This window comes from Tuber melanosporum, assembly GCF_000151645.1.
Source record: "Tuber melanosporum whole genome shotgun sequence assembly, scaffold_61, strain Mel28".
Classification (NCBI taxonomy): domain Eukaryota; kingdom Fungi; phylum Ascomycota; class Pezizomycetes; order Pezizales; family Tuberaceae; genus Tuber; species Tuber melanosporum.
Window position 1 is genome coordinate 384733 of NW_003299108.1, and position 7941 is coordinate 392673.

The window sequence follows — 7941 nt, forward strand, 5'->3', positions numbered from 1 at the left end:
CCTTGCGACGACTCGAGACGTGATGCGGCTAGCTGGAATGACCCAGAGTAGAGATAGGAATTCAGCGTAATTTTGCTAGTGGGGTCCGTTGAAGTGTTTTTTTGAGGGAACGCTTGTCGCGAGCCCTCGGTGTATCGTGGTGATGGTTTACGGGTTTGTTTGGCTGGCTTATAACCTAGCCGGTCTGATGAGGTTGACGAGGCAGTGAAAAACGAGGCAGAAGTTGATGGCTCTCTTGGCAATTCTAGAGATGTTTCGTTTATCTGCTGCACTTTCCGCTCCCTAGGAAATCCTAGCACATGCTCCGAAAGATTGCACTTGCTTAGGTGACCACTGTGTCTGCTACCTTTACACTGAGGCACTGATTGAAGAGTGACTTGATCGGACGTTTTGGTGGCTGGGATTTCGTAACGACTGCCTTTTGAACTACGCCCTGTCCTCCGGGCCGCTTAATTGTATTTTGATTAGAATTTCCCAATAAAATCAAGGAAAGAAAAACAGGCTTTCGCAATTAGGGTATCAGTAGCTACTCTTACCCCAAATTCTTTGATATCGATGACAAAGATTTCGAATTTCACTTGTTGAAAATTGTTTTGCTACTTCTCTGCTGGTATTGCTGGGACCAGCCGCTGGAGCAGCTAGAGCTCGTGATGAACAATAATAGGATGTTGTTGGCTGATCAGGATCTGTGAAGCAAAGTGAGATGAATCTCGGTCAGTCGTCACTTCAATAATAAATAATAAGAGCAATAAAACCGATAAGAACAGTAATGATGATGCGTAATGAATGAGACTGTATGACGAGAAAATCAAAAGATTAAAAAGAAGAAAAAAATTAAGGATGATGGTATACAAGGGTAGTAAAGAATAGAGAAAGCGAAAAAAGAAGCCGATGTTTTCAGGTGGGGAAAGAATACCGGAAAGTGCCTAGCAGGGTAAGAACGGCAACGGGGAAATTGAATCGAAGCAATGCAGGGTGATGACCAACGTGGTTCCATTCATTCCTGGGCCACGAAAGAGATGTTTCGATGCGGTCGTGGTCACGGCGGAGCGGTGATGCGGCTCAGCCGTGAGGCTCTTGACCAAGCACAGAGCCCCACAAAAAAGCCTATCACCGCTTACGCTTTCTCAACAGGATCATCATAATCACAATCATGAACCGGTTCGGGTCTCACCCAACATTGCTTGCGAAAAAATAAAGTAAAATGTGATAAAATGAAATATAGACAGAAACGCGATTAGAAAAGAAAAAGAAAACGAAAACTAAAAATGTAAAGCCAAAAATCAAAAGCATTAGGGTAGTGGTAGGGAATTGGGAAGGAGCATCGAATGAAATCAAAAAGTATGACAGGAATCATGGAAAGTGGTATGATGATACGGACGAAATGATGGAATTATTAAACTCACTTGTTATTGCTTCGTGTAATTGGTATTGATGGTGGCGGTGGGGATCGACAGCAAACAGCATAATAAATCTGGGTGAAGAAGCAGATGTAGATGAAGCCAATGCGAGCCGCAATTGACTCGTCTGGCAATCCCAAGATATCCCCTAATATTTTACTTGTCGCGCAGACTCGAGATGCGGGTCGTTAAATGTATGGTGTCGATGACGAGGATGAGGCTGAAGGGTGGCCAAAAAAAATAGCGTCGTTCTAACGGTCTTTTTGTATTTCGTTCAAAGGTAGGATGGTTCGGAAGGTAATAAGCTAAGCTCGAGAGCAAAAACAGGTCGCTGAGCAGGACAAAGGTTAACAGCAGAAGTTCGCTAGGTCGGTGACAATATCAGGAGGACAGGTGAAAAACAAACAGAGGGAGGCTCGCAGAATAGAGTAAGGAAGAGAGGGACGGAGGGGGAGAGTCTCCCCCAACCTATGTAAAGTACTTCTTGCTTAGTGGCAGGAAAAAGGAGGCTCAAAGGCGGCGGCGACACCTTAAGCTGTTTGCGCTACTAGAGTTTTAGGACTAGCGGCAGGACAGTGGTAATCGACCTTTTCTCCCAGCGTCAAACAGTCGGGTGATCAGCCAGTGAGTGAAAAAAGGTGTGTGCCCTCCCTTCTTCCCCTTGAGGATTCTTTCGGGAACTCTCTCCTTCCCCGAGTTTGATTGTTTCTTTTTCTTCTGAGAATATCCCTTGTAATGAATGATGTTATCAACTTTGCAATAGATATCGATTGAATGGCTACGCGACTCAGCTGGCACGCTTCCTCTTCCAGGACAAGACAATGCAACAAGGACAGTGACTGAACGAGAACAAGATCCGAGAAGGCCGCCTACGAATCGCCAATTCTAGGACTGAGTTGAGCTAACCTCGCCCAGCATTATTCCCTGAGCGCAATATCCACATATAGTAACTGGCCCCCTCTAGTAGAAATGTAATTATGAGGCAAGGAGTGAGAGAAGACAGGGCCGGGAGTCCCTCCAGTAGGTGTGATAGAAGACAAAGCGTTTCGAGGAGTTTTCGATGGAAGGAGGAGTGATTCGTGTTCGAAGTGTCAGGGAAAACCGTGGTCGGGATCTTTCAGCGAGATTTCCGGATTCGGTTCGGCTGTGGGGATGGGTGGATGGGGAGGGGGTGTGTGGCAGGGGAAAGCAGCCTCAACGGTGTCCGGGGAAGGAAAATTCCCCGATTTAGAGCTATCAGAGGTCAAACGTTGACCAAATATCTAAGACGTGAGGAAAAAAGCGCGGTTTGCGGGAGGAAAGCCAGCTGCGCTTGAGGCACCGCTCCTCGACCCACAACTATGATACCTAAAACTTCCTGTCGCAGTGGCTAGCCTTGAGAGAAACAACAAGTTGAAAGGGGGAGGGGGTGGTGGAGAAAGAGTAAATGGCGGGAAGAGGCTCTGAAGGTGGTGTGTTTGCGGCTTGAATATTTTGGTAAGGGATTACGGTAGACTATTATCTACGAGTACAGTGCGGCTGTGGTACCGGTGTTTACTCTTGACTTCTCATTGAGCAGTCAGTCCCTCACACCACTAAGATGTCTGACACACCCGAATTCAAATAACGGTCTGGTGCTGGCAAAAGAGCCGCGCTGATCTCTGGGGTTGCGGCAGCGGACATACCTGTATGTAGTAGGCTCAAAGAGTAGAAACTGGCCGGGGTTGCTTATGCAAGTACCTGTAGGGATGAGGGTTCAGGAAAACCGGCTGGGAAGTGAATTTGTTCACAAGGCCAAGAGGAGGAAGAGGGAGAGAAAGGGAAGTGTTCTTGTACATGACAGACAAATAAGGCTTCACGATGGATCAAGTGGGGCATGAGATGCTGCAATGTTTTTTTTTTCTTTCTTTTTTTCTCAAGTTTGGAATAAGCGATGGGCTGGTTGTTTTGAGCACGGTTTTCTGAATGGACAATGTGGTAACTCAAGCTTTACAGTGTGATATTGGTATGGTTACTCCACAGCACGGCAAGTTAAGTTTGAAATATCATACTACCTGTATGAAATGGGTAGCTCTCATGCCATTTGATTTCCCGAAGTTTGCTCGGGCTGCTGCTTTATCGGGGTCATTCACGTTCCATTGCGAACATACTCGTACAGCGAGCTTTTTGAGTCTCCCAATGCCCCACCACCCCCGCCTGTCTTTAGAGCCGGAGCCTCCAAAACGTGATGCCTGCGACTGCTTGAGCACCGGTACCACACCGCTCGAGTACCGTATACGGTACTCGAGTAATAAAGAAAGGCCTTGTTTAATCTGCAGCGCTACGGCGGAGCAGAAGAGGGGCCCTTCTGGGGGCTCTTCCATTCTAACCGACCGCCTCCAAAGTGACCCTGTCACTTCACTTTTTGCCCCCTGCGTCGATCCTACACCATCTGTCTCATCAAATTCTAGACTCAGATTATCATGATCCGGAGCTTATGTTACCGGCATGTCAAGTTCCTGATCAAAAAATCATCCGTCCCTTTCTGTACTCGAGTACAGTGTGCACTGGTCCCACGCGTACTGTACCTGTACCGTAATAGAGGGTGCTCAGATACGCACAATAATATTCTAAGGGTACAGTACTAGTATTTATTTCTTTAATCCCTGTATTCGTGTATTTTTTGCCTGGGACAGGTAATCCTATTGCCTAGTGCGGAATACCTTGCCGTATTGTCATGGTCCTTTCAACTCGAAGACCGTACCGGTACTAGTAATTTACTCGTACTGTGATGTATCGTGGCCGTACGAATGGAATAATTTAACACGCTAGGGTTTTGGTGTGGCCTCTTCCAGTAAGGTCGTCCGTTGTTTTTTTCCTTTTTATCTGCCTTCTTGGAATGCTGAAAATATTTTTTTCAAGGCGGTCCCCCCTGTACCCAAAGAGGGGGGGATTCTGGGCGTCTTAGCACGCGGTTCACAGATTCCAGTTCTGACAGTATCATACCGGTACACAGAGCTCACAGCGCGAGCACTGAATCTGCACTCATACTGGATGCACGGTACTCAAGTACCGGTAACTCAATTATTGCCCACCCCTGGCAGGGGACGCGAAAGTGAGTGGTTAGACTACTGGAATTGGCCATTGCTTACAGTGCCGAATTCACGGATTTCGGGGGAGTGGGAAAAAAAAATTCAAGAGAGTTAGGAGGAGTGAGGGAACCTCCGGCATAGCCCCCAACCTTGCGGCGAAACCACTTATCAAAATGTGAAACTTTAAACGAGGCGATTACTCGAGTAGCCCACCTATCCGGGTTTGGGAGAGCCCCGCAGCCATAGAACCTTCTGGGTCATACACGACAAGTCCACCACATGAACACCCACTGCCACGATCGCCCTTCCTCTACTGTACTTGTATCGTACTCGAGTACCTGTACAGGTACTGTATCATATCACATCTCCAGCCACGGTTAACGAAGAGCGTTGACTATACGGTATTCAAAAGCAGAATATTCGTGCTCGCACGAGGACCGCTTGCTATCCGACCGTGCTTTGCATAGCAGCACTTCGGCATCACCAGTGGTTCGCAAACTTGGTATTCGAGCAGAGACGTCTGTACTTGTCTTGCAACAATTTTTTTTGTTAAATTTTCACTACCCACCGCTTTCTACTCTGGGGTGATTAAAAGGCTCAAGCGCGCGTAGGGCATTGAGCCGAGACGTTTATTGATCAAGCTAGGTAGGACTAATTTGGTGAAGAGGACATTCGATTTTATCATTATTTATTTTTCTTTTCCCTTTCCAGCGTGAGCGAGCTGTGCTGTGCTCGAGCAACTGAGAAGAGTTTCTCACTTTCTTGCCTAAACATCGGCTCGTCAATACCAGCACCGTATCAAATTTGTGGGGCGGTGAGCTCTACTATTCCGACTCGTATCTGGTCCTGTATTTTCTCTCTCTTACTCCAGCGGTGGGGTCTCTGGGTTGGAAACCCAGAGAGGAGAAACCTGCTTCTAGGCCAGCTGTTTTTTCTCACTTCGCAAACTTTTGCATTGAGAGATTGAGATGTCGGTTAAATGTATTTTCCGGCAGCAGTATCTACTGGCACCGTAGGTAACTGAGTGAAGTAGTAGTACCTTGCTTATGTCGGGCGGGTGAATACATTATTACGAGCAATGTGCTTGAGCATAGGGACTTGCAGTTTTCAACAGTATCGGGATGCCTTGGCGCCAAGATGCCTTGGTTTACACTTAAATCGGTGAATCTTGGCGCCAAGGCATTCTGATACTTTTGAAAACCGCAAGTACGATACCCTACAGAACATCTCATGAGTTTCCACAAGGGGTTCAGAACAGAAATCCATGCGAGTAAGCATGCCTATCTATATTGTACTAGAGTTGTTTTCTTGGCGTGTACGACTAAGACATCCAAGCCCAACAACAACCAAGATAGAATAAGCCATACTTCAAAAATGAAAAAAATAGTGAAAAAATGCAAAAGGTAAACAATTTATAGTAAATATAGGAGTTTTTTAATATAAATAAAGGAAATATTCGGAATAAATTAGATAAATATACATAAGGCGAAGGATCCAGATTTTGAGAGGAGGATTGGTAATCAGTAGGGAGTTTTATACTTATGTAAGCAGTGGTGCTAACACTACAAAAACTATTGCACGCGTTCTGTAGGTAAAAATACACGCGAAAGTGATTCTACAGCATACATCTTTACAACCATACAGCCTAAAGTGCTATCATACTATTTTTATTCTATACAGTATTCTACACTATATTACTTTCTATTGATCAAATTTAGTAAGTGCATATTTCCTATTGAATATAATTGAGAGGCTCATACTGTGTAACTAATAAGGGTGCGGAGTACAATGTCAAATCAACAACGCGGCAGGTGTAAACAATATAAAATCACAACAGAATACGATAGAAATAGCCAGGGACAGATTTATAAAACTTGCAGGGAATGTTTAGTAAGTATTATCATATTTTCAGATATTATGAGAAGTATTATGAGATGTGTAGAGTTACTGATATAACATAGGCCAAACATTGAACGCGAAGAAGAGAACCAATAGAGAGACTGCAAGAGATATATATTGAAAGAGGAACAGATTCGGTCACAGAAGTATATCAAGTAAAGTTAGACTTAATGATACATAAGCTAATATGATAAAGAGTGCAAATCTAGATACATGCATAGTATTGTTACCAATATGCTAGCACATACAAGAAGCAATAGTACCACTTGTATTTATTACAGAGCGACAAAGATGGAGAGCATAGAATTTGGGACAAATGAATATTCTGTGTGAATTTTGTAATGCAAAGCATGTGTTCAATGAATGCACATTAGGAAGTACAGCAATACGGTCTATTTTTGAGCAATGTTGCAAAAAAGGTGCAGTTCAGCTATTAACTCTATTACCACCGCTGGAACTACTGCAATTATTACACAAGGGTTAAGATACCCGAAGTCGAATATTTTGCACTAAGATTCGAGAATATAACTCTGCACTTTCATTTACCTCTATTAAATATCAAGCAGATACATGTACAGCTAACTGGAGGCCAGGAGTTCAATGCTTTCAGATTCATGGTGAGCTATTTCATTTACATGGGCCACTAGAACCTGTACCTCATACCTCAATTTGCACAGTTATTTCTATATAATCCTCAATATGCGGCCAATATGCGATTTACATTATATCCAGATTTAGACTTAGATTTTCTTCAACAATTAACACTTATGCTACATGAGTGTAATCCATATATTAACATATATCAAACAGTGAGAGAAAGATTAAATATGGTAAGCAGTGATGCAGATAATGAAATATCATGAATAGTATTAAACCCACAGCTGCAATTGATTATGGAATCAGGTGTGGATAAGCGAAGATGCAATTTGCCAACAAGCAATGAGGTTGCAATGATTATCGGAGATAAATATGCAGAGAATAGATTTCGTGATATAATATTAGCATCAAGAAATAATGAAGATAGACCTCATTTTTCTACAATTAATTGAAATCATGCTTCATACATGCCATTGCACTATGTGTTATTTTTTCCAAGAGGTGAACTTAGTTAGCATTGGGCAATGCAATTGCAAGATAATGGAGAACAAAGGAGAAATACACAATTAGCTCAACATGCATTTTATCGGTATCATTTGCATCCTAGAGTAGGAGAATCTGATATTTTATTTTGGGGCGAGTGATGATGGCAGCAATACTTAGTTGATGTATGGACAGTATGTAATCAAAATAAATTACAGTAGTTGAGACATCATCAAGCAAACCTTCGAAATGATTTGTATAATGGCCTAGCAGATGCAATGATTAGGGACAAGATTGATGCATCAGCAATTGGTTAACGAACAATTTTACCTTCCAGCTATACAGGTGGTGATAGATTTATGCAGCAACTATTTCAAGATAGCATGGCAATAGTACGGCACTTTGGAAGGCCAACATTATTTATTACCTTTACAGCAAATTTTAAGTGGGAGGAGATAGTGCAAGAGCTTTTACCTGGACAGAGCGCAGTTGATCATCCTGATTTAGTTGCA